Genomic DNA, 25,782 nt, shown 5'->3' on the forward strand with positions numbered 1-25,782 from the left:
CGTGAACCTGGGAGGCGGAGCTTGCAGTGAGCCGAGATCACGCCACTGCATTCCAGCCTGGGTGACAGAGTGAGACTCCGTCTCGGAAAAAAAAAACAAAAAACTGGATTGTCATTGGGTGCAGTGGCAATTGGATTAAATTGTCTTAGAACTCTTGTTGAATATTGGGCTGGGCAAGGTGTGTCATGCTGTAATCTGAACACTTTGGGAGGCCAAGGCAGGTAGATCACCTGAGGTCGGGAGTTCGAGACCAGCCTGGCCAACATGGTGAAACCCTGTCGCTACTAAAAATTCAAATATTAGCCGGGTGTGGTGGCAGGCACCTGTAATCCCAGCTACTCAGGAGGCTGAGGCAGGATAATCGCTTGAACATGGGAGGCAGAGGTTGCAGTGAGCCAAGATCACACCATTGCACTCCAGCCTGGGTGACAGAGCAAGACTCTGTCTCCAAAAAAACAAAAAAAGAGTTCTTGTTGAATATCAACTACTTATAAATATGAGGTGTTTATTTCTGGACTCTTTTATCCTTTTTATTTGTATGTCTTTGACTCTTAAAAAGGTGATGGATGTTATCAATACTGTTCAGTTGTTATTTATTCAATGAGCAATGTTAAATTGTAAATGACTGAAGAATTCGCTTCAAAGAGTAGTCTCTATGTAATGAGTACATGCGAGAATTTTTTTTTTTTTTTTGAGATGGTGTCTTGCTCTGTTGCCCAGGCTGGAGTGCAGTGGCACTATCTCGGCTCACTGCAAGCTCTGCCTCCTGAGTTTATGCCATTCCCCTGCCTTAGCCTCCCGTGTGGCTGGGACTACAGGCGCCTGCCACCTTGCCCGGCTAGTTTTTTGTATTTTTTAGTAGAAACGGGGTTTCACCGTGTTAGCCAGGATGGTCTCGATATTCTGACCTCATGATCCGCCCGTCTCAGTCTCCCAAAGTGCTGGAATTACAGGCTTGAGCCACCGCACCCGGCCACGAGAATATTTTCAAAGAAGTTGAAATTCAGTACAACCTGAAGTGGAATCCGCTAAGATGTGTTATAATTTATGGGATTACCAATATTTGTGGAACAGAAGAAACTTAGCTGGGCAGATTCACTAAGCTTGTGACAATGTAAGATGTTTAAAGCCTTGTAGCGGGCTGGGCATGGTGGCTCATGCCTATAATCCTAGCACTTTGGGAGGTCAAGGCACATGGATCACGAGGTCAGGAGATCGAGATCATCCTGGCCAACATGGTGAAATCCTGTCTCTACTGAAAATACAAAAATTAGCTGGGCGTGGTGGCATGTGTCTGCAGTCCTAGCTACTCAGGAGGCTGAGGCAGGAGAATCGCTTGAACCTGGGAGGCAGAGGTTGCAGTGAGCTGAGACCACATCACTGCACTCCGGCCAGGGTGACAGAGCAAGACACTGTCTCAACAACAACAACAAAAAAACCATCACAGGAAATATTTGAATTTATCATGTGTATTGAGCCAATAGTGTCAACAGTGAACTTTATTTGCTCTTCTGGACTTAATCATTATGAATTCCAGGATTTTTTTCAGTAATGAAGCTGAATATCCTGACTTGATCTACTATATAGCAGTTTAATGGCTTAGCAGTTATAACTTATTATTTTATTTAAGCTCAGGGCTGAGAAGGAATTTCTTTTTTTTTTTTTTTGAGATGGAGTTTAGCTTTTGTTGCTCAGGCTGGAGTGCAATGGCACAATCTCGGCTCACCGCAACCTCCACCACCTGTGTTCAAGCAATTCTCCTGCCTCAGCCTCCCGAGTAGCTGGGAGAACAGACATGCACCACCACGCCCAGCTAATTTTTTGTATTTTTAATAGAGATGGGGTTTCTCCATGTTGGTCAGGCTGGTCTTGAACTCCCGACCTCAGGTGATCTGCCCACCTCAGCCTCCCAAAGTATTGGGATTACAGGCGTGAGCTACCATGCCTGGCCAAGAAGGAAATTTTTAAAACTTGGGATAAAATACACATAACATTAAATTTACCATCCTAACCATTTTTAAGTATACAGTTCAATGGTATTAAGTATATTCACAATGTTGTGAAACCATGGTCACCATTACCACCATCCATCTCTAGAACTTTTCATATTGCAACACTCAAGCTCTATGCCCATTAAATAATAATTCCTCATTACCTCCCTACTCCCAACCCCTAGGAACTGCCATTCTACTTTATGTCTTTGTGAATTAGACTGCTCTTGGTACCTTATGCAAGTGGAATCATATAGTATTTGTCTTTTTTGATTGTCTTACTTCATCTTGCATAATATCCTCAAGGTACATCCATGTTTTAGTACTTGTCCTTCCTTTTTTTCTTTTTTTTTTGAGGCAGAGTCTCACTCTGTTGCCCAGGCTGGAGTGCAGTGACACAATCTCGGCTCACTGCAAACTCCACCTCCTAGGTTCAAGGGATTCTTCTGCCTCAGGCACCCAAGTAGCTGAGATTATAGTATGCGCTGACACACCTGGCTAATTTTTGTTTTTGTTTTTGTTTTTTTTTGAGGCGGAGTCTCGCTCTGTCACCCGGGCTGGAGCACAGTGGCTGGATCTCAGCTCACTGCAAGCTCCGCCTCCCAGGTTCACACCATTCTCCTGGCTCAGCCTCTGGAGTAGCTGGGACTACAGGCGCCCGCCACCTTGCCCGGCTAGTTTTTGTATTTTTAGTAGAGACGGGGTTTCACTGTGTTAGCCAGGATGGTCTCGATCTCCTGACCTCATGATCCGCCCGTCTCAGCCTTCCAAAGTGCTAGGATTACAGGCTTGAGTCACCGTGCCCGGCCTAATTTTTGTATTTTTAGTAGAGACGGGGTTTCACCATGTTGGCCAGGGTGGTCTCAAACTCCCGACCTCAAGTAATCTGCCGGCCTTAGCCTCCCTAAGTGCTGGGATTACAGGCATGAGCCACTGTGCCCAGCTGTTCCTCCTTTTTGAGTTTGAATAATATTTCATTGTATGTATATGCCACATTTTGCTTATCCATTCATTCATTGTTGAACAGTCAGTTGCTTTTACCCTCGGCTATGCTGAATAATGCTGTGAGATGGAAATTCTTATGAATGAGAATTGCCCTCAACCAGTTTTATTGAATACTAAGTGGTTTTAGAGGTTAGCTTTTGCTGAAGATGTGATAATGTTTCTTAATAAGTTCAATCTAAAATTACCAGTTAAAATGGTATTGATATGTGAAACTCTTACTGTGATAAAGTTGTTTTGGGCAATACATAATGTTGTTTGAATCACAAGAAATGTCAAGTTGATTTACACACTTCCTATGGTGTCAATTTTTTTTTTTTTTTTTTTGAGACAGAGTCTCACTCTGTTGCTTAGGCTGGAGTGCAGTGGCACGATCTCGGCTCACTGCACCCTCTGCCTCCCAAGTTCAAGTGATTCTCCTACCTCGGTCTCCAGAGTAGCTGGGACTACAGGTGAGTGCCACCAGCCCTGGCTAATTTTTGTATTTTTAGAAGAGACAGGGTTTCACCATGTTGGTCAGGCTGGTCTGGAACTCCTGACCTCAAGTGATTTGCCAGCATTGGTCTACCAAAGTACTGGGATTACAGGTGTGAGCCACCATCCCCGACCTGGTGTCGAAATTAAAACAAGACCTGAGATGTCTGTTATTGCACAAATTTGCAGCATACATCTTTTCTGTGATTTGAACTACAGTGTCTGCAGCATGTTTTTGGCTCTCACATATAAAGTAAATTTCCATATTCCTTTTTATTTTTTTGAGATGGAGTCTCACTCTGTCACCAGGCTGGAGTGCAGTGGCATGATCTCAGCTCATTGCAACCTCTGCCTCCCAGGTTCAAGTGATTCCCCTGCCTCAGCCTCCTGAGCAGCTGGCACTACAGGTGCACACCACCTCGCCCAGCTAAGTTTTGTATGTTGACTAGAGATGGGGTTTCACCATGTTGGCCAGACTGGTCTCCATCTCTTGGCCTCATGATGTGCCCACCTCAGCCTCCCAAAGTGCTGGGATTACAGGTGTGAGCCACTTCTCCCAGCTGGAAATTTCCATATTTCAAAAGCAGTTTAAATGTACAGTTGAGGATCTCCCATCTAATCTTCAATTGGAGGTGATTACTTTTCAATGTATATGCTCAAAGGCATATATTAAGAGAAGAGTCTAATACGATTTATTTATTTATTTATTTGAGAGAGTTTCACTCTGTCACCCAGGCTGGAGTACAGTAACGCCATCTTAGCTCACTGCAACCTCTACTTCCTTGGTTCAAGCAATCCTCCTGCCTCAGCCTCCTGAGTAGCTGGGATTACAGGTGACCACCACCATGCCTGGCTAATTTTTGTATTTTTAGTAGAGATGACGTTTCACCATGTTTGCCAGGCTGGTCTCGAACTCCTGACCTCAAGTGATCTCCCTGCCTCGGCCTCCCAAATTCCTGGTATGACACACATTAGCCACTGGGTCCAGTCTATAGTAGAATTTTATAAATTTCTCTCCAGCAATGATTATTCTAAAATAATATCACATGACAGTGGATTGATATCATATTTAGCAGTACCTATCTGTGTGAAAAGATATTTTCTTTTTCTTTTTTCTTTTTTTTTTTTTTTTTGAGACAGAGACTCATTCTGTAGCCCAGGTTGGAGTGCAATGGTGTGATCAATCTCTGCTCACTGTAACCTCTGCCTCGCAGGCTCAAGCTATTCTTCTACCTCAGCCTCCCAAGTAGCTGGGATTACAGGCACTCAAGACCACACCCAGCTAATTTTTGTGTTTTTAGTAGAGACAGGGTTTCACCATGTTGGCCAGGAGGCTCTCAAACTTCTGACCTCAAGTGATCCTCCTGCCTCAGCCTCCAAAAGTGCTGAGTTTACAGGCGTGAGTCACTGCGTCTAGCCAAAATTGCTTTATTCTTATTAACAGGCCTGAAAACTTAACTACTATATTTTAAATTTTATCAATAAGCTGGGCGTGATGGCTCAACCCTGTAATCCCAGCTCTTAAGGAGGCAGAGGCAGGAGGACAGCTTGAGCCCAGGAGTTCGAAACCTGCCTGGGCAATACAGTGAGACTCTGTTTTCCATACATACACCCAGAAAGTGTAAATGTTATCAATAAAATATTCATGGAAACTTTTATATTATTATATAAGTACCTAGATGAAATCCTTGATGTAACCAGGCATGGTGGCTCACACCTAGAATCCCAGCACTTTCGGAGGCCAAGGTGGGTAGGTCTCTTGAGGTTGGGAGTTCAAGACCAGCCTGGCCAACTTGATTAAACCCCATCTATACTAAAAATAAAAAAATTAGCTGGGTGTGGTGGTGGGTGCCTGTAATCCCAGCTACTCAGGTGGCTGAGGCAGGAGAATTGTTTGAACCTGGGAGACGGAGGCTGCAGTGACCCGAGATCACACCATTGCACTCCAGCCTGGGCAATAGAGCGAAATCCCGTCTCAAAAAAAAAGAAAAAAAATCTTTGATTTTGCCACTTGATCTGCAAAGCCTAAAAATATTTTACTATCTGTTTCTTACATAGAAAGTTTGCTAGGCCAGGCATGGTGGCTCATGCCTATAATCCCAGCACTTTGGGAGATCGAGGCAGGTGGATCACTTGAGGTCAGGAGTTGGAGACCATCCTGGCCAACACGGTGAAACCCTGTAGCTACTAAAAATACAAAAAAAACTAGCTGGGTGTGGTGGTATGTGCCTGCAATCCCAGCTACTCGGGAGGCCAAGGCAGAAGAATAGCTTGAACCTGGGTTGCAAAGGTTTCAGCAAGCTGAGATCGTGCCACTGAACTCCAGCCTGGGCGACAGAGCAAGAGTCCCTCTCAAAAAAAAAAAAAAGAAAGAAAAGGAATTCAGGGGAGTCCATCCATAAAGTTGAGTAAAAGCAAGTTTGTTAGAGAAGTAAAGAAACAAAAGAATGATACTCCATAGACAGAATGGTGACATGGGCCACTTGACTAAGTATACTTATAGTTATTTCTTGATCATATGCTAAATAAGGGGTGGATTATTTATGAGTTTTCCAGGAAAGGGGCGGGGATTTCCCATAACTAAGTGTTTCTCCCCACTTTAGACCATGTAGGGTAACTTCCGGACATTGCTATGGCATTTGTAAACTATCATTGTGCTGGTGGGAGTATCTTTTAGTATGCTAATGATTTATGATTAAGAAATAATGAGCAGTGATGACGACCAGAGGTCACTTTCATCACCATCTTGGTTTTCGTGGGTTTTAGCCAGCTTCTTTACTGCAAACTGTTTTATCAGCAAGGTCTTTGCAACCTGTATCTTGTGCCGACCTCCTATCTCATCCTGTGACTAAGAATGCCTAATGCCTGGGAATGCAGCCCAGTAGGTCTCAGCCTTGTTTCACCCAGCCCATATTGTTCACCCAGAGTGACAGATGGAGTCACTCTGGTTGGAACACCTCTAACAATTTCAGAACTTTTCAAAATCGTGTTTGTATTAGTCCGTTTTTGGTTTTTTTTGTTTGTTTTTGTTTTTTTCTGAGACAGAGTCTCACTCTATTGCGCAGGCTGGAGTTCAATGGCGGGGTCCTGGCTCACTGCAACCTCTGCTTTCTGGGTTCAAGTGATTGTCCTGCCTCAGCCTCCTGAGTAGCTGGAATGACAGGCATTAGTCCGTTCTTGCATTGCCATAAAGAAATACCTGAGGTTGAGTAATTTATAAAGATAAGAGGTTTAATCGGCTCACAGTTATGCAGGCTGTACAAAAAGCATGATGCTGGCATCTTCTCGGCTTCTGGGGAGGCCTCAGGAAACTTACAATCATGGCAGAATGTGAAGAGGGACCACACACATCATGAGGCCAGAGTAGGAGCAAGAGAGCATAATGGGGGAGGTGCCACACACTTCTGTTTTTTTTTTTTTTTTTTCTGAGACAGTCTCACTCTGTTGCTCAGGCTGGAATGCAGTGGCGTGATCTTGGCTCACTGCAACCTCTGCCTCTTGAGTTCAAGCAATTCTCCTGCCTCAGCCTCCCAAGTAACTGAGACTACAGGTGCACACCACTGCACCTGGCTAATTTTTGTATTTTTGTAGAGATGGGATTTTGCCATGTTGGCCAAGCTGGTCTCAAATTCCTGACCTCAAGTGATCTGCCCGCCTTGGCCTCCCAAAGTGCTAGGATTACAGGCATGAGCCACCATGCCTAGCTGTGCCACACACTTTTAGTCAACCAGATCTTGTGAGAACTCACTATCATGAGACCAGAACTAAGAGGATGGTGCTAAACTATTCATGAAAAACACCTCCATGATCCAATCACCTCACATCAGGCCCCACCTCGAACACTGGGAATTACAATTTTACTTGAGATTTGGGTGGTAATACCCAGATCCAAACCATATCAATGTTTTAAAGAACATCTAACTGCTCAGCTTTTCAATAGATGACTTCAAGTGACTTTATGCTCTGTGGTAGGCAGAATAATTCTTCCCCAAAGATGTTCATGTACTAATCCTCAGAACCTGTGAACCTGTGAATATACTAATATGCTTTTTTTTTTTTTTTTTTTTTTTTTTTGAGACAGGCTCTCTCCCTGTCACCCAGCGGCAGGATCATGGCTCACTGTAGCCTCCACCTCCCAGGCTCAATTTATCCTTCTACCTCAGCCTCCCAAGTACCTGGGATTGCAGGCATGCACCACCACACCTGGCTAAGCTTTCAATTTTTTAAGAGATGGGGTCTCACTATGTTGCTCAGGCTGGTCTTAAACTCCTGGGCTCAAGTGATCCTCTTGCCTAAGCCTCCCAGAGTGCTGGGATTACATGCGTGAGCCACTCCACCCAACCTAATATGCTATTTTATTATTTATCTTATCGTATTTTGAGATGGAGTTTCACTCTTATTACCCAGGCTGGAGTGCAATGGTGCAATCTCAGTTCACTGCAACTTCTGCCTCCCAGATTCAAGCAATTCTCCTGCCTCAGCCTCCTGAGTAGTTGGGATTACAGGCACCTGCCACCATGCCAGCATGCCCTGCTCATTTTTGTATTTTTAGTAGAGATGGAGTTTCGCCACGTTGGCCAGCCTGGTCTTGAATTCCTGACCTCGTGATCCACCTGCCTTGGCCTCCCAAATTGCTGGGATTACAGGCATGAGCCACCACGCCCGGCCCTAATATGCTATTTTATATGGCATGGGGGATTGAGGTGGCAGATGAAATTAAGGTTGTTTATTTAGTTGACCTTAAAACAAGTAGATGAGATTCTGAATGATCTGAGTTGGCCCAAAATAATAAGAAATGTCCTTTACTTTTATATAATACATATATAGCGCATATATATATATATTTTTTTTTTAAATATTTTTATTTTTTTATTTTTTGAGATGGAGTCTCGCTCTGTCGCCCCAGCTGGAGTGCAGTGACGCGATCTCTGCTCACTGCAAGCTCTGCTTCCCGGGTTCACGCCATTCTCCTGCCTCACCCTCCCAAGTAGCTGGGACTACAGATGCCCGCCACCACGCCCGGCTAATTTTTTGTATTTTTAGTAGAAACAAGGTTTCACCGCATTAGCCAGGATGGCCTTGATCTCCTGACCTCATGATCTGCCCGCCTCAGCCTCCCAAAGTGCTGAGATTACAGGTGTGAGCCATCGTGCCCGGCCAAATATATATTTATATATATAATAAATAATGGAGATGGAATAGAAAGTCAAAGTGATATGATTTTAAAAGAACACAACCAGCCATTGCTGGCTTGGAGATGGAGGAAAGGATCACAAGCCAATGAATGAGGGCAGCCTCTAGAAGCTGGAAAAGGGAAGGACTCTCCCTTAGAGCCTCTAGAAAGCAACAGTCTTGCCAATACATTGTCTTAATCCAGTGAGACTCGTGTCAGACTTCTATTGACACAATTGTAAGATAACACATTTGTGGTGTTTGAAGCCCCTAAATTTGTGGTAATTCATTACCGTAGCAGTAGAAAACTAATACACTATCCCAGACTCTAAAACCCTTTCCTGGCCCGTGCTCTGGTTCATGCCTATAATTCCAGCACTTTGGGAGGCCGAGGCAGGCAGATTACCTGAGGTCAGGAGTTCGAGACCAGTCTGGCGAAACCCCGTCTCTACTAAAAATACAAAAATTAGCTGGGCGTGGTGGTGGGCGCCTGTAATCCCAGCTACTCGGGATGCTGAGGCTGGAGCATCAGTTGAACCTGGGAGGCGGAGGTTGCAGTGAGCCGAGAGATCTCGCCACTGCACTCCAGCCTGGGTGACAAGAGCAGAACTCTGTCTCAAACTATGTCCACAAATCCCAATGTATCATGATTCCTACCAAGTTGTAATCAAGTCCCTTGAATTGAAAAACTCTCTTAAATCAGATCCCCAAACCTTATATATATTCTAACTTTGCTTTCCCCCTTAAAGGTGTTACTGAGACTGTGTTAAGGTAGTGATCTTTTTTATTGAAGTGAACAATAACTCAATAACTCAGTTTTGCATTTTTTTTTTTTTCTTGAGACAGTCTCGTTCTGTAGCCCAGGCTGGAGTGCAATGGTGCAGTCTTGGCTCACTGAAACTTTCACCTCTGGTTCAAGCAATTCTCCTGCCTCAGCCTCCCAAGTAGCTGGGATTACAGGCATCTACCACCACGCCTGGCTAAGTGTTTTGTATTTTTAGTAGAGACAGGGTTTCGCCAATGGGTTGTCTTGGTGGTATTTTAGGGGAGCTAGTATCTGACAATTGTCTTATGTATGTGCTTAGAACAGTACCTGCTATGTAGTAGATGTTTAATAAATATTTGATAAATAATGAATAAATTATCTGAGTTTCTAAAATAATATGGAATAATGTTTATGTAGCTGTAGTTGTGACTTGGTAGCTCCTATATCTAGATGTGATTTTCAGAAAATATTGGTGGAGATCATTTAAGGCCAAAATGAAATCTTGTACATGGATATTTATAGTAGCTTTATTCATAATTTTTATTTTATTTTTTTTGGACTTCTACAATGACTTCTAATTGTTTTTTTTGTTAATGGAAACCACCCAAATGTTCTTCAACTGATTAATGGCTAAACAAACTATGTTATATCCACATAACGGAATACTATTCAGTGATTAAAAAAAAAAAGAAATAAAGTACTGATATGTGAAAATAACAATGGATAAATTTCACAAGCATTATACCAAGTGAAAGAAGCCAGACTTGAAAGGCTATATACTGTATGACTCCGTTTGTTTGATATTGTGGAAAAGGTAATGGTATAAGAACAAAAAGTAGATCTATGTTTTTGAGGAACTGGGGTTGAAATGAAGGGTTCATTACCAAGGGGCAAGAGGGAATATTTTGTGGTGATTGAAATGTTCTATATCATTTGTCAGAAGTCATAAAACTGTACATTGCATACTTTTTTTTTTTTTTTTGAGACAGATGCTCACTCTGTTTCCCAGGCTGGAGTGTAGTGGCAAGATCTTGGCTCACTGCAACCTCCACTCACCAGGTTAAAGTGATTCTCCTGCCTCAGCCTCCCGAGCAGCTGGGATCACAGGTGTGTACCAACCATGCCTGTCTAATTTTTGTATTTTTAGTAGAGAATGGGTTTCACCATGTTGTCCAGACTGGTCTCAAACTTCTGACCTCAAGTGATCTGCCCACCTCTGCCTCCCAAAGTGCTGGGATTACAGGGATGAGCCACCACGCCCAGCCAAGGATGAATTTTATGATATGTAAATTATACCTCCAAAAACCTAACTTAAAAACAGTACTCTATTAAGTATTGCTACTCTAACAATAAACATTAAATCCTTTTTTTTTTTTTTTTTTGAGACAGAGTCTTGCTCTGTTGCCCAGGCTGGACTGTAAATGGCACAATCTTGGCTCACTGCAACGTCTGCCTCCAGGGTTCAAGCAGTTCTGCTGTCTCAGCCTCTCCAGTAGCTGGGATTATAGGCGTGCGCCACCATGCCCAGCTAATTTTTGTATTTTAGTAGACACAGGATTTCACAATGTTGCCCAGGCTGGTCTCGAACTCCTGACCTCAGGTGATCCACCTGCCTTGGCCTCCCCAAGTGCTGGGATCGCAGGCATGAGCTACCGTGCACAGCTTAAATACTTTGTTAAAATCTTGCATGCTAGTAAAACAATCATATTTTGCTTTGAGATTTTCGTTTCTCTTTCAGTTTTATGGTAGGTTATTTTCTGCAATTTCTCCATTCTGCACAGTACTCTTACACTGTTCTGGAACAATGAAGTTAGAGACAGAACATTCACTTTGTTAAAACAGATGCAGCTTCTTAAACTAAATGATACAGTATTAAAATACTAAAAATTTAGAAATAATTTTAGGAACTTTTTCTTTTATTTGCTGAAACAGAGAAAACTTGTTTTTTTTTTTTTTTTTTTTTTTGAGATGGAGTTTCGCTCTTGCTGCCAAGGTTGGAGTGCAATAGCATGGTTTCGGCTCACCACAACCTCCGCCTCCTGGGTTCAAGCGATTCTCCTGCCTCAGCCTCCTGAGTAGCTGGGGTTATAGGCATTGGCCACCATGCCCGGCTAATTTTTGTATTTTTTAGTAGAGATTGGGTTTCTCCATGTTGGTCAGGTTGGTCTCGAACTCCCGACCTCAGGTGATCTGCCTGCCTTGGCCTCCCAAAGTGCTTGGATTACAAGCATGAGCTATCACACCTGGCCAGAAGCTTCTTATTTGCAGAATAATGCCAAATAAAAGGCTACACTGGCCATTCCCCCCCTTTTTGGTTTTTAAATAAGGTTTCATTTTGTATTGAAAAAGTAACACTATCCTTTACAGAACAAAAGCATATCATTATTTGCGTTAGCCAAATAACATTTACTTCAAAATAAGCAAGGAAACTTACTTATAAAGTTTGTTATATATTTTCAGTTTGCACCTTAATACTCATCTTTAATCAAAATTATTATGGTGTGGCCAGGCGCGGTGGCTCACGCCTGTAATCCCAGCACTTTGGGAGGCTGAGGCGGGCGGATCACAAGGTCAGGGGATTCAGGCCATCCTGGCTATCAGAGTGAAACCCCATCTCTACTAAAAATACAAAAAATTAGCTGGGTGTGGTGGCAGGCGCCTGTAGTCCCAGCTACTCAGAAGGCTGAGGCAGGAGGATGGCGTGAACCTGGGAGGCGGAGCTTGCAGTGAGCCACTGCACTCCAGCCTGGGCAATAGAGCGAGACTTCGTCTCAAAAAAAAAATTTATTATGGTGTAAAGTGACAAATACTCTTTTCTTTTCGCTCTCCATCCCTTCAACCCTCCAACCTATACAGCCTTGTAAGTCTTCTTAAGCAGAATTTGAAAGTAAATGAAATAGGCACAATTTCTGTGTAGGATAATTTGGTAATATCTATCAAAATTAAAAATCCTTTTGATCAATCCTTTTGATCTAAAGATTCCAGGGTAAGGATTTCTCATATAGGTATAATTTGCTCATTATATGAGGCTGTTTTTCATTTTTAATTATTTTAACTTTTTTGAGACAGGGTCTTGCTCTGTCACTGAGACTACAGTGCAGTGGTGGTGGGATTAGGGCTTACTGCAGCCTTCACCTCCTGGGTACAAACGATTCTCCCAACTCAGCCTCTCTAGTAGTTAGGATCACAAGCCTGTGCCACCACAAATGGCTAATTTTTTATTTTTTGTAGAGATGGGGTCTCACTATGTTGCCTTGTCTTGTATGAGGTTATTCATTGCAGCTTAGCATGTAATAGTAATGGCTTGGCAACAAGCTGAATATCCACCTGTAGGAGATCGGTTAAATAAATTAGGATATTTGCATAAGTGGAATATTATTCTGCCTCCATACTGATACAGCAGGATATCCAAGACATTTTTTTCTTTTCTTTTTTTTTATTTTTGAGACAGGATCTCACTCTGTCACCCAGGCTGGATGGCACGCTCTCGGCTCACGGCAGCATCGACCTCCTGGGCTCAGGTGATCCTTCCACCTCAGCCTCCAGAGTAGCTGGGACTATAGGCACACACCACCACATCCAGCTAATTTTTGTATTTTTCGTAGGGATGGGGTTTTGCCCTGTTGCCGGGGTTGCTCTCAAACCCGTTGCCTGGTCTCAAGCGATCAGTCCACCTCGGCCTCCCCAAGTGTTGGAATTACAGGCCTGAGCCACTGTGCCCAGCCTATCCAAGATATTTGAAGTCAGAAAAAAAGGACTGAACAGCGTATATAGTGTGTCACCTTTTGTGTAAAAAGAAGTATCCCTATATTTTAATGTATTATTTACAAATATGTAGGGAAGGGTACATTATACAATGCAAAGTGATTGCCTTCCAGGACTGGAACAGCTAACAGAGATGGGAGAATCAATTATTTTTTACTCTGTCATGTTTTGAATTTTGTATGAAGACATTTTCTAATTTATATAGCTCTATAGAGAAAATGTATATAAATAGTGAAGCTTAAAAGAAATAGTAGGTAGTCAGGAATTCTTTTTTTTTTTTTTTTTTGAGACAGAGTCCCGCTCTGTTGCCCAGGCTGGAGTGCAGTGGTGCAATCTCTAGATCTCGGCTCACTGCAAACTCAGCCTCCTGGGTTCAAGCAATTCTCCTGCCTCAGCCTCCTGAGTAGGTGGGATTACAGGCACGACCACCACATCCGGCAATTTTTTGTATTTTTAGTAGAGATGGGGTTTCACCATGTTGTTCGGGCCGGTCTTGAACTCCTGACCTTGTGATCCACCCGCCTAGGTCTCCAAAAGTGCTGGGATTACAGGCATAAGCCACCGCAGCCGGTCGGTAGTCAGGAATTTTAGAAATGACAAAGGGCTGGGTGCTATTTGGTGGCTCACGCCTATGATCCCAGCACTTTGGGAGGCTGAGGCAGGCGATAGCTTCAGCCTGGGAGTTTCAGCCCAGACTGGGCAACATAGTGAGACCCTGTCTCTACCAAAAACAAAACAAAACAGAACAAACAACAATAAAAAACCCACCCCAAAAAAACAAAAACAAAAAAAGTTGTATACTTCTGTTGCTACCTTTGAGGCTCATAAAAGCATTTTTCGTATTTCTTATACTACTTGATTACAAAGTTCCTCAAAACTTTTGAATCTTATTAAAAACAATATCTGAATTGATCGCTTCAAAATCAGAAAGTAAACAGCAAAAAGAAAACAACAAAAAACTTCATAAGGCTTCTTCAGTGAAAGTAAACAGGTAAGAGGCATGAGATTATATTAATACCTTGCTTTTTCATTTTTTTCTTTTCTTTTTTTTTTTTCTTTTTTTTTGGAGACGGAGACTGGCTCTGTCACCAGGCTGGAGTGCAGTGGCATGATCTCGGCTCACTGCAACCTCTGCTTCCCAGGTTCAAGTGATTCTCCTGCCTCAGCCTCCCAAGTAGCTGGGACTACAGGCACATGCCACAATGCCCAGCTAATTTTTGTATTTTTAGTAGAGACGGTTTCACCATTTGGCTAGGATGGTCTCCATCTCTTGACCTCGTGATCCACCTGCCTCGGCCTCCCAAAGTGCTGGGTTTAGAGGCGTGAGCCACCATGCCCGGCCAATATCTTCTTTTTGAAATGATGAACAAAAGGTTCATCCCTGGACAGTCACCCTATTAGATTCCATGAGACCTTTTGAAAACCCTGTAAAGTCTGTATCATTTTACTCTTTGAGTTAAATTATGGCTTGCCTTGACTGAAAGGATGTTTAGAGGTGAAAGAAGTGTTCAGAATGATATGCGAAGAAAAACATTAGCGGGCCGGGTGTGATGGCTCACGCCTGTAATCCCAACACTTTGGGAGGCCGAAGCGGGTGGATTGGTTGAGGTCAGGAGTTCGAGACCAGCCTGGCCAACATGGTGAAACCGTGTCTCTATAAAAATACAAAAATTAGCGGGAGCTGGTGGCGCCCGCCTTTAATCCCAGCTACTCCGGAGGCTGAGGTACGAAAATCGTTTGAACTTGGGAGGTGGAGGTTGTAGTGAACCGAGATAGCCCCATTGCACTCCGGTCTGGGAGACAACAGCGAGATCTGTCTTAATAAATAAATAAAAAGAAAAACATTAGTGGCAAAAGATGTTTAGATGACGAAGAAAGAGGGGCAGTTTGGCTTCTTAGGATAAGTTTACTGGAAATACCGAACAGCCTCCTGCGTCCTTTGCCTTTTTGCTGCACCTATTGAGGACTCGAGGCTTCGACACCTGGATCCACGTCTAGGGGGCTCCAGGTTGGGTCGGATCCCCACCAGGGGCGAGGGGCGGAAGGCCTGGGTCCCTCACCTGAGCCCCAGAACCGGCATATCCGGTTCGGCCCGGCGCCGCCCTTCGGAACCTCACTAGCGGGCTACGCGCAGGAGGGCGTGCGCTCCCGGATGTGCAGGCCCTGTCCTGCCCTGACATCCCTGCCCGAAGCGGCCGCAGTGCCCAGAGGCTCAGGCCTAAACCGCTCGGGCGGGTCCTTTGCCTGGCCCGGGTCATCGGACCCCACAGCCGGGCACGTCACCACCCCGGGCGTCGCCTCCCGGCCCAGCCAGCCCACAGACCTCCGCCCCTTACTCCCCCGCCAGCCGGGAGGGGCGCAGAGGCATCACGTGACGCCCTGCACCCGCCCGGCCCTGGTCACATGGTGGCACGGCCGCTGCGTCAGTCACAGGCCTGGCTGCGGGAGTCCAGCTGCCGTCGCCGCCGCCAGCGGACGGGGCGGGGATCCTGGTGCCAGGTCCTCGTCAACCCGCCCCCGCCGCCTCAGTCAGCCGTCCCAGCCCGGGCCCGACCGTCATGGAGCGGTGCGGGGCCTACGCCTGTTCCGTGTGAGGCGCGTCGCTGCCGCCGCCGCCGCCTTCGCTTGTCTAGGCCTCCGGAACCCCCGCCGCCTCCCGGAGCCCCTCGCCCTTGGCAGCCTGTCACCGCCCCCTGGGCGGGCTCGAATGCGCGTCCGGTGAAGGTGCAGGCCCGGCGCCGCCACTGCCGCAACCAGGAGATGGTTCGGGCCTAGCGGAGCCGGGACTGGAGGTAAGAAGGACCTACAGACTGACCGAGGGCCGGGCCGGGCTGCGGGGGTTGTGGCCAGGGCCGGGTGGGGTGGGTGGGGGGCCCCGCAAGTTCCGCGGGGAGCCTCGGGGAGACCCTCCGGGCTGGGGCTGCACGATCAGGTTTCACCCCTCCCCTCATCTTCGCGTCCCACCCCACCACCTTCCCGCAAAAATAAGAAAATAAAAAAAGCTAACCCAATCCTAACAAAAATTCCCAGAAATCCATCTGTTTAGTGTTTCTCCTTTCCTCTTTCTTCCCTCAGGCATTCCATCGGCTGATTTGTTACTTTTTCATATCCTCCTCAATTTCAAATTATTTCTACTTAAAGAGAAAATAGGCCCAGATTCTGGCTAACATTACCCAACTAGTTCTCGCTTTCCTTCTCGCGATCCTGCGCACCTCTCCCACACCCCCACCCCTGCAAAAAAAAAAAAAAAAAAGGAAAAATTTCCGCCTTCGACTTGTGAAGGGGGTTGACTAAAAATGGGAACGTGGGGGGTATAATTCTCGAATACTCCCCCCCACAACTTCCGAATCGGTCTGTTACCTAGTTATCCCAGTAGCTTGTGCGTGGATATTGATGTTTAGGCCTTTCCTCCAGCTGCCTGTGCTTGGGGTTAATCACGTAATTGACGTCAGTGCTTTGTTCCTTCTACTTTGCTGTTCCTTCCACTCTTTGAGGATGGATCATGGAGTACAGGAGTTTTGGGAGTAACCTTATTGCCTTTTCGTTTACAAACAATATTATTTTCAGGAAGTGGAAGTACACATCTGAAATGTTTGTATATGGAGTTCAAGGCGAAGAGTTCGATTTAGGGTTCTCGTAGTTTTGTCAGTTGTAATTCAGAATTATACGGTTTCTTCCCTGCTGGCCTTATGGAAATTTTAAACGAAGGCCAGTTACTTTTCCATTGACCAATGTTTTTCTTGATGGAATCTAAGCTATTGTCTGTGAATAGACTGTAAATGTAACATAAAATGTGTGGTAGTTTTAGGGCTCAGATGTGAAAAGCGCGAAGCTTCGTTTCTGTATTGATTCTGCACTTCATAAAGTGCTTTTTAAAACTTAACTGGCCTTTAACTTATCAAAATGGAAATATTTATGAGAACTTTCTTAATTCGGGATTTGATAGCAAGCCTTTGTGGTCTGTGAGTCTGCCTAGAATCATCTTTGGTCATATGTACATAAAGAAGTGTTGGCAAGTGGCCGCTTGCTTTTCAACAAAGCTGGCTTATTTAAATTTCTCAGGTTCGTTTTCCTTGTTATCACTGCATCTTTCAGCTCCTAAACATAAAAACAATTCCCAATAAGTTACTTTATCTTTCAGAGTTAACTTACTAAAAACCTGGTAGCAGTCAAATTTTTCTTTTTTTATTACCAGCAGTTTCTTTCAATTTGTGGTGGTTTGCAGGCTGGTACTTTGATTTTTGTTAGCTCTGTAGAAACAGTAGGCAAATTTTACTTTAAATAAAATTTTGCTTCAAGTGGGGACAAGATAGGGTGTCTGAAAAAAGAGCCTAGCTGTGTTAATTGGAACATGATCTACAGTTTGGGAGTGTAAGGTGAAGCTGTGTAATTAAAAATTCTTAAAGATAGAATATTTTTGTTCTAAATCACTTTATACTTCTCAGATTCTCACATTCAGGTTGATACATTCTCTTTGGTGTACTCTTGAGTTATTGTATCCTTTTCGTAACAATATATTCTGCAACCGTGCCTGGTGGTTCACACGTGTAATCCTAGCACTTTAGCACTTTGAGAGGCCAAGGTGGCGAATCACCTGAGGTCAGGAGTTCGAGACCAGCCTGGCCAACATAGTGAAACCTCGTCTCTACTAAAAATACAAAAGTTAGCCAAGTGTGGTGGTGCACACCTGTAGTTCCAGCTACTTGAGAGGCTGAGGCATGAGAATCAAATTAGCCAGGCATGGTGATACACGCCTGTGGTCCCAGCTACTCCAGAGGCTGAGCTACGAGAATCGCTTGAGAATCACTTGAACCGGGAGGCAGAGGTTGCAGTAAGCCAAGATCACACCGCTGGAGTGCAGTGGCTTGATCTCTGCTCACTGCAACCTCCGCCTCCTGGGTTCAAGCGATTCTCCTGCCTCAGCCTCCTGAGTAGTTGGGATTACAGGTGCATGCCACCATTCCCGGCTAATTTTTTTTGTAGTTTTAGAAGAGACGGGGTTTCAGCATGTTGGTCAGACTGGTCTCGAACTCCTGACCTCTTGATCTGTCCGCCTTGGCCTCCCAAAGCGCTGGGATTACAGGCGTGAGCCACTGTGCCCGGCCAACCTGGGCGATGTCTCAAAGCAAACAAACAGAAGCCCACTATATATTCTGCATTGTGATTTTCTTTTTTTCCCTGTCTCTTGCAGATATTGAGGGATGCATAATAATTTTCTTATAGATCTGTTACAGGGTCTTTGAGGAAGTACTATATTTATTCCTCTTTTTATCTTCCTCAGTATTTTGCACAATCACTAGATTGAATTTGAATGTGATAATATTTTGAACTTGAAATTGTTGTTCTATCAAGTTATCTAAGATTTCACAAAAAGGTAAAGAAAGCTGTATGAGCAAAAGATCAGTATTTGAAAGGGAAAAACCAATCAGTTTCAGAAGAGGAGACAGAATATGAAGCTTTCTAGAAGTTATGCATTTTGCCTTTTTTGAGAAGGTAAGGTAAATGCCATGGTTTTATGTGTACCTAAGAGGAACAAATAAAACAGGTATTTCTTCCTTTGTGGCCATCTACTGGTTTAGAATGGAGTTCAGAATCTATGAGGACTTGACTTTTCTTTGTGGTATTTTAATAAAATCAAAGAGGTATTCTGAAGTATTGAGAGCACACCTGGACAATGACCCAGAAGTACAGCATGTACTATAAAAAATTGATGACTTAGATTTTTTTTTTTTACTTTAGCTTTATTCTACAGATATCTCACTATGAAGACTATTCTATGTGATATAAAGGTTCCCAGCTCTCCTGCATCCTTATTATGTTTTACCCATTCCCTTATTCATTTCCTCTGATAAGTTGGAACGATTCTATTTGATTTCTGGGAGGGTGTTAGCTAGTCTCAGTTATTGTGAAAGCTGGTGACTAAAGACTGCATAAAGCTAACCTGACCTGTTACCTTGCTGCTTTTTCCTTTGGTTTAAGAAAAGCACTCCTACTGGCCAGGCGCGGTGGCTCACGCCTGTAATCCCAGCACTTTGGGAGGCCGATGCGGGCAGATCACGAGGTCAGGAGATCGAGACCATCCTGGCTAACACAGTGAAACCCCGTCTCTACTAAAAAAAAAAATACAAAAAATTAGACGGGCGTGGTGGCAGGTGCCTGTAGTCCCAGCTACAAGGGAGGCTGAGGCAGGAAAATGGCGTGAACACGGGAGGTGGAGCCTGCAGTGAACGGAGATGGCGCCACTGCACTCCAGACTGGGCGACAGAGTGAGACTCTGTCTCAAAAAAAAAAGAAAAGCACTCCTACTTGTTGTTAACTCCCTATACATACCCATCTTGGTTATTTGAAGTGTTACTCTAATACATGGAAGAGAGCAGTAATATATGCTCCAGTTACTGAGTTTTGGCACATGATCTGCATTCCTATTTGTCTTGATGTTCATTTTCACTGGTATCATATCTTGGAAATTTTAACGGTACTGAGGCGCAGAAAATATTAGAACCACCAAATTCAATTCCAGAGTATTCCAAAACATTTTAATACTAGAACTACCTATTCTATTTTTGAAGAAAAAAAAATCTTACTTAACTACCTGCTTTATCAGCTATCCTTTATTAAAAAATCTGTAACCTGGCCAGACTCAGTGGCTCATGCCTGTAATTCCAGCACTTTGGGAGGCCAAGGCGGAAGGATCATGAGGTCAAGAGATCAAGACGGTCCTGGACAATATGGTGAAACCCCATCTCTACTAAAAACACAAAAATTAGCTGGGCATGGTGGCGTGTGCCTGTAGTCCCAGCTCCTTGGGAGGCTGAGGCAGGAGAATCACATGAATCTGGGAGGCGGAGGTTGCAGTGAGCCGAGATCGCGCCACTGCACTCCAGCCTGGCAACAGAGCAAGACTCCATCTCAAAAAAAAAAAAAATCTGTAACCTGAGGAATGTTCTGACAGAAGGCAATTTATGTAACTTTTTCTCTCTTGGAGTGCTTAATGAACTGTGTTGGTGGCTTTTAGGCAAGGAAACATAGCTTATTAGTGGATACTGTTTTAAACTAATTACTTCAATAATCATTTCCTAGGACAGGTAAGAGAAGAGAAGCAGCAGCTGGATACCAGAGACTATGGGTTGGAGAGGATTTCAGCTAGGGACAGCTGAGCTCCAGGGGAAGATTATCTTCCCACTCCATCCCTTTTCCAGCTGCCCATCCTGCTGAGAACCACTTCCACCACTCAATAAAATTTCTGCATTCATCATCCTTTAAGTTCATATGACCTGATTCTTCCTGAATACCAGAGAAGAACCTGGGTACCAAGAAAGCAAGATGTGAAAGGCTATCACCCTGACCTTCCACTGAGCTTAACACTTAGCCATCCATGGACAGCAAATGATAAAAGAGCATTGTGTGTAACACACACTGGGGCTCCAGAGGTCATGGGCAACCACCCCTAGGTGCTGCCATGGGCTGGGATGGAGTTCATTCCTGCTGGCACCCAAAGGCTCCTGCACCCACTCACCCTGTGTGCTCCCCCTCCCGCAGAGGGTTTGAGCATGGTGGGTAAGCAAGTGAGCCACCTCTGTCACAAGTCATGTGGTGGGGTCGAGGGAACTATACCGTGTCAATAGGAGCTCAAACCCTGTTGTGAACTGCACATGCAAGAGATCTAGGTTGCATACTGCTTCTGAGAATCTAACGCCTGATGATCTGAGGTGGAATGGTTTTCTTTCAAAATCATCTCCCTGCAACCCGTGTCCATCCATGGAAAAATTGTCTTTTGTGAAACTGGTCCCTGGTGCCAAAAAGATTGGGGACTGCTCATCTGCATGACTTTCCTGAATCTGGAATGTGTACCGCGTGTTCAAGAAGTCCAGGAAAAGGCTCTTGGAACTGGAAGGGACTGGTAGAAAGTATGAGATTAATCTGATGAGGAGACAAGAGTCAGATCAAGTAGAATATTGTAAGCCGTGTTGAGGACTTTAAAATTTACCTAAAATTTATCTTTTTTTTTTTTTTCTTTTTTGAGACGGAGTCTGGCTCTGTCCCCCAGGCTGGAGTGCAGTGGCCAGATCTCAGCTCACTGCAAGCTCCGCCTCCCGGGTTTTACGCCATTCTCCTGCCTCAGCCTCCCGAGTAGCTGGGACTACAGGCGCCCACCACCTCGCCCGGCTAGTTTTTTGTATTTTTTTTAGTAGAGACAGGGCTTCACCATGTTAGCCAGGATGGTCTCGATCTCCTGACCTCGTGATCCACTCGCCTCAGCCTCCCAAAGTGCTGGGATTACAGGCTTGAGCCACCGCGCCCTGCCTTTAAAGTTTATCTTAAGGTAAATGGAAAGCTTATTTAAAAATTTTAAGCAGGAATTAGGCAATCTGACCTGATTTGCGTCTTAAAAAGATTACTTTGGCTGCTGTATGGCATATAAAGAGAGACTGAGGGAAGTATAAGTCCAATTAGAAAGGCTATAGCATTTATTCAAGCCAAAGATAAAATGTTGTGTGTTTTGAACTGTGGCAGTGGAAAAATAAGTGAGGAGGGAGATTCAAAATATATTTTGGAGGTTATGGTGATGGATTGGATTTGGAAAGAGATTGAAGGAAGAATTCAGCAAAAGCAGTTGGCTGGCTGGATGCACTACTATTAGGATGAAGATCACTGGAGGAGGAGTGGTTGGCGGTAAGGGAAAGCAGATCAGAAAATTAATTTTAGATGTATTAAGATTGAGATTTTTGGGACTGGGCATGGTGACTCATTACAAAGTTACTGTACTCTCAGCACTTTGGGAGACTGAGGTGGTAGGATTACTTGAGGCCAGGAGTTTGGGACCAGCCTGGGCAATATAATGAGATCTTGCCTCTACAAAAAATTAAAAAGAAAAAAAAAATTATCTAGGTGTGGTGTCATGCACCCTTTAGTCCCAGCTACTCAGGAGGCTGAGGTGGGAGGATCACTTACCTAAGGAGTTTGAGGTTACAGTGAACTATGATTGTACCACTGCACTCCAGCCTAGGTGACAGACTGAGACCCTGTCTCTGAAAAATAAAAAATTAAAGTAAAAACAAAAAAAGAGATATCTTAGTTTTGAAGCCTTTGGGATTAAAAAAAGGTACACTTTTTTTTTCCTTTTTTTTTTTTTAATAGAGAGATTCTCCCTATGTTGCCTAGGCTGGTTTTGAACTCCTGAGTTCAAGCAGTCCTCTTACCTTGCCTTCCCAAAGTGCTGAGATTACAGGCATGAGACATAGTGCCTAGCCCTGATTTAGATTTCTTAGATAGCCAAAGAGCACTGTCAAACAGGTCCCTGGATGTGTGGTTTTGTATTTCAGAAGAGAAAGTATCATGGGGAGCATATGTGGGCATTCTGGTTGTAGGCATAGAGTTGTTTTTTTTTTTTTTTTTTTTTTGAGATGGACTCTCACTCCGTCACTTAAGCTAGAATGCAGTGGCACGATCTTGGCTCACTGCAGCCTCTGCCTCCCAGGTTCAAGTGATTCTTATGCTTCAGCCTCTCAAGTAGGTGGAATTACAGGCATGCACCACTATGCCCAGTTAATTTTTTTTGTATTTTTAGCAGAGACAGAGTTTCACCATGTTGGCCTGACCTCAAGTAATCCGCCCTCCTTGGCCTCCCAAAGTGCTGGGATTACAGGTGTGAGCCACTGCGCCTGGCCACATAGAGATATTTTAAGCTTTGGGAATGTAAGGAGAGGATATAAAATGAATGAGAATAAGACCCATGGCTGAGCACCAGAGGAGCACCAATTTTGAAGATGTCTGGTAGGTAGGATGGGAAGAGCCAGAGGAGCTGGGGACACTGGGAAGGCTAAGTGTTACAGAAGCCAAAGAGTGTATCAAGGAGAAATAAGTGGCTGAATGTATTGAATGGTAAGTCAAGTAAAATGGTAAAATATCTGTTGGATTTAGCAATATGGAAGTTGCTAATGATCTTGGCAAAGAAATACGATGTGGGAAATTGTAAACAGAATGTTGGGAAATTGGAAACAGTAGAATGTTGAATAGTGATTGGATACAGCATTTTGGAAAGTATTAATAATTTGGCTGTATCTACTAAAGTTGAAAATGCTCATCCTCTGCAGCCCAGTAGTTCCACTTCTAGCTGTCTATTCTAGAAGAACTCTTGTTCATTGGTGTGAAGAGATGTGCATAAAAATGATCATTTAGTATTGTTTTTAATGGCAGAGAAAGGGGAAACTACCTAAATATGTGTCATCTGGAGAGTAGATAAGTAAACTGTGTGGATACACAGTGAAAATAAATAAACTGCAGCAATGGATTAACCTTATAATGCTGAGCATTTAAAAAATTGAGTTGTTAAGAGTATACCTTTTTAATAACGTTGAAAAAATATGCAAAACAATTTCAGTTTCTTATTTAGAGATACGTACATAAGTAGTAAAAGTATAAAGAAATTCCTGACTTGGCGTGATGACTCATGCCTATAATCCCAGCACTTTGGGAGGCCAAGGTGGGCTGATCACTTGAGGTCAGGAGTTTGAGACCCCATCTCTACTGAAAATACAAAAATTACCCTGGTGTCGTGGCAGATGCCTGTAGTCCCAGCTACTCAGGAGGCTGAGGCAAGGAGAATTGCTTGAACCTGGGATGCGGAGGTTGCAGTGAGTTGAGATCCTGCCACTGCATTCCAGCCTGGGGAACCAAGTGAGACTCTGTCTCAAAAAAAAGAAAATAAATTCCTGAGAATGATTGACACCAAAATCAGAATAGTATCTACTGCTTATAGGGGGAGAGAGTAGTTGGAGATGTGATTCAGGAGAAGTACACGGTAGCCTTCTACTATGTTGGTAATGCTTTATTTCCTAAGGTGGTTGTTTGATGGGTAGCACAAGTGTTCACTGTATTGGTCCTTACCTTTTGGGATAACATTTTATGAAATGAATGGTTGCTGAGGAAGTGGAGAATCACCAGAAGTCCTTTTGAGAAGCTTGGCTGGAGAGAGTTGGGGCCAGTGAAGACTTTTTTTTTTTTGAGACAGAGTCTCGCCTTGTTGCCCAGGCTCTGGAGTGCAGTGTCGCGATCTCTGCTCACTGCAACCTCTGCCTCCTGGTTCAAGCGATTCTCCTGTTTCAACCTCCTGAGTAGCTGAGTCTACACGTGTGCACCACCATGCCCAGCTAATTTTTGTAATTTTAGTAGAGACAGGGTTTTGCCATGTTGGCCAGGCTGATCTCGAACTCCTGGCCTCAAGTGATCTGCCCGTCTCAGCCTCCCAAAGTGCTGGGATTACAGCAGACATAAGCCACCATCCTGGCCTTTTTAAACTCTTTTTTAAAGAATATGTTTGAATGCTGATGGAAAGGATTCGAAGGATTCATTAGAGATGGAGAAGTTGAAGTTATTTGAGAAAAAGTCACGACTGCTAAAGGTCTAGAAGACAGCAAAATGGGGATAATTGTTCTTTGTTAGGAAGATTCGAGTTTTTTTCCTTTGTCACTGGGAGGGAGGAGAATAGATGTAGACGCTGATAGTTTGAAAGCTGATCGTTGATTGATAAAAATATTTTTCTTCCATTGTTTTTTAGTTTTATTTTATTTTTGACATGGAGTCTCGCAGTGTCGCCTGGGCCGGAGTGCAGTGGGGTGATCTTGGCTCACTGCAACCTCTGCCTCCTGGATTTAAGCGATTCTCCTACCTCAGCCTCCCGAGTAGCTAGGATTACAGGCACCCACCACCATGCCTGGCTTGTTTGTTTGTTTATTTATTTATTGAGACGGAGTTTCACTCTTGTTGCCCAGGCTGGAGAGCAGTGGCACAATCTCGGCTCACTGCAACCTCTGTCTCCCGGGTTCAAGCGATTCTCCTGCCTCAGCCTCCCAAGTAGCTGGGATTACAGGCATGTGCCACCATTCCCGGCTAATTTTGTATTTTTAGTAGAGACATGTTGGTCAGGCTGGTCTGGAACTCCCACCCTCAGGTGATCCGTCTGCCTCAGCCTCCCAAAGTGCTGGGATTACAGGTGTGAACATTGCACCCGGCCAGGCCCAGCTAATTTTTTGTATTTTTAGTTGAGATGGGATTTCACTATGTTGGCCAGGCTGGTCTCGAACTCCTGACCTCGTGATCCACCTGCCTCGGCCTCCCAGAGTGCTGGGATTACAGGCATGAGCCACCTTGCCCGGCAGCTTTTTATTTTCATTTATTTATTTTTGAGACCGGGTCTTGCTCTGTTGTTGGCCGAGCTGGAGTGCAGTGGCACAAACATAGCTCACTGCAGCCTCAAACTCCTGCGCTCAAGTGGTCCTTCTGCCTCAGTCTCCATGTAGCTAGGACTACAGGCATGCACCACCTTGCCTGGCTAATTTTTACCTTTTTTTTTTTTTTTTGAGACGGCGGTGGCGCCAGCTCTGCTCACTGCAAGCTCCGCCTCCTGGGTTCATGCCATTCTCCCGCCTCAGCCTCCAGAGTAGCTGGGACTACAGGCACCCGCCATCACGCCTGGCTAATTTTTGTGTGTGTGTGTATGTTTTTATTAGAGACCAGGTTTCACCGTGTTAGCCAGGATGGTCTCGATTTCCTGACCTCATGATCTGCCTGCCTCGGCCTCCCAAAGTGCTGGGATTACAGGCTTGAGCCACC

The 25,782-nt window shown here is 44.4% G+C and overlaps 1 protein-coding gene across 1 annotated transcript in view; it reads left to right on the forward strand.

Annotated features, from left to right (window-relative positions):
* Positions 1-15,566: 15,566 nt before the first annotated feature.
* Positions 15,567-25,782, forward strand: part of AFF4 (AF4/FMR2 family member 4) — an 85,951-nt gene continuing 75,735 nt past the window's right edge. Inside the window, exon 1 of the mRNA XM_023196271.3 lies at positions 15,567-15,962. The gene's annotated coding sequence lies outside the window, so the exon portion shown is untranslated. The remainder of the gene's footprint in view (positions 15,963-25,782) is intronic.

Source organism: Piliocolobus tephrosceles, chromosome 4 (genome assembly GCF_002776525.5).
Source record: "Piliocolobus tephrosceles isolate RC106 chromosome 4, ASM277652v3, whole genome shotgun sequence".
Classification (NCBI taxonomy): domain Eukaryota; kingdom Metazoa; phylum Chordata; class Mammalia; order Primates; family Cercopithecidae; genus Piliocolobus; species Piliocolobus tephrosceles.